Raw genomic sequence first — 1,568 nt, forward strand, 5'->3', positions numbered from 1 at the left:
CAGTTCAGATTCCATAGCAGACTCATGACCTCTCCTCCACTGAAACAAGTTATTTTATTTTTCTATCTGTGACAAATACAATGTTTACTCGGTGTATAAATTCCAGTTGAAAATAAATGACAGACTGGTTTTGGGGTTTAAAGTTTTAACTATACGTCTAGTTTTAAAAATGCCAATAAAGAAAATATATGTGTTATTCCTGGTGACAGATGGTTTATATTTCTTATGGATGCCTTGTAAATTACAGGAAAAATATGTAAAATTTAGTATGCATTTCTAAAATAAAGATGTACAATTTTTACAACCAGTATAATTTTTGATGTTATTTGTTTTTAAAGTAAATAAAATAATCTTACCAAAATGATTTTGCCTTTTTTTTTTTTCCCTACGTTTGACTCGTATCCCTAGTGATTGACAGCAGAAAGCTCTTCTGTGTACCACTGGCAAAGGAAGCTGCTGACCGATCATCATAAATCTCCCCTCTTGGTACACATCACTAGAGACTGGTAGACCATTGTTTGACGATTAAATATATATTTTTTTACACTAAATCAAAATTGGCTTGTGAACATAGCAAGTTGTCCAAATAGGGGCCAGAAGCACTCCATCTCGGGCCCTGGCAGAATTTTATTTTTTTATACAGCAGGGATAACTTTTTTGCATACACCTGAGTTGCTCATAGGGATGAAGTGCTAGCTTTATGGTAATCTACAGTGCCTTACGAAAGTATTCGGCCCCCTTGAACTTTTCAACCTTTTGTCACATTTCAGGCTTCAAACAAAGATATAAAATTTTTATTTTTTGTGAAGAATCACCAACAAGTAGGACACAATTGTGAAGTGGAACGAAATCTATTGGATATTTTAAACTTTTTTAGCAAATAAAAAACTGAAAAGTGGTGCGTGCAAAATTATTCGGCCCCTTTACTTTCAGTGCAGCAAACTCACTCCAGAAGTTCAGCAAGGATCTCTGAATGATCCAATGTTGTCCTAAATGACTGATGGTGATAAATAGAATCCACCTGTGTGTAATCAAGTCTCTGTATAAATGCACCTGCTCTGTGATAGTCTCAGGGTTCTGTTGAAAGTGCAGAGAGCATCATGAAGACCAAGGAACACACCAGGCAGGTCCGTAATACTGTTGTGGAGAAGTTTAAAGCCGGATTTGGATACAAAAAGGTTTCCCAAGCTTTAAACATCCCAAGGAGCACTGTGCAAGCGATCATTTTGAAATGGAAGGAGTATCAGACCACTGCAAATCTACCAAGACCTGGCCGTCCCTCTAAACTTTCAGCTCAGACAAGGAGAAGACTGATCAGAGATGCAGCCAAGAGGCCCATGATCACTCTGGATGAACTGCAGAGAACTACAGCTGAGGTGGGAGAGTCTGTCCATAGGACAACAATCAGTCGTACACTGCACAAATCTGGCCTTTATGTAAGAGTGGCAAGAAGAAAGCCATTTCTCAAAGATATCCATAAAAAGTCTCGTCTAAAGTTTGCCACAAGCCACCTGGGAGACACACCAAACATGTGGAAGAAGGTGCTCTGGTCAGATGAAACCAAAATC

Source organism: Lithobates pipiens, unplaced genomic scaffold (genome assembly GCF_037356315.1).
Source record: "Lithobates pipiens isolate NorthernLeopardFrog02 unplaced genomic scaffold, aLitPip1_a1.2 Scaffold_16, whole genome shotgun sequence".
NCBI lineage: Eukaryota > Metazoa > Chordata > Amphibia > Anura > Ranidae > Lithobates > Lithobates pipiens.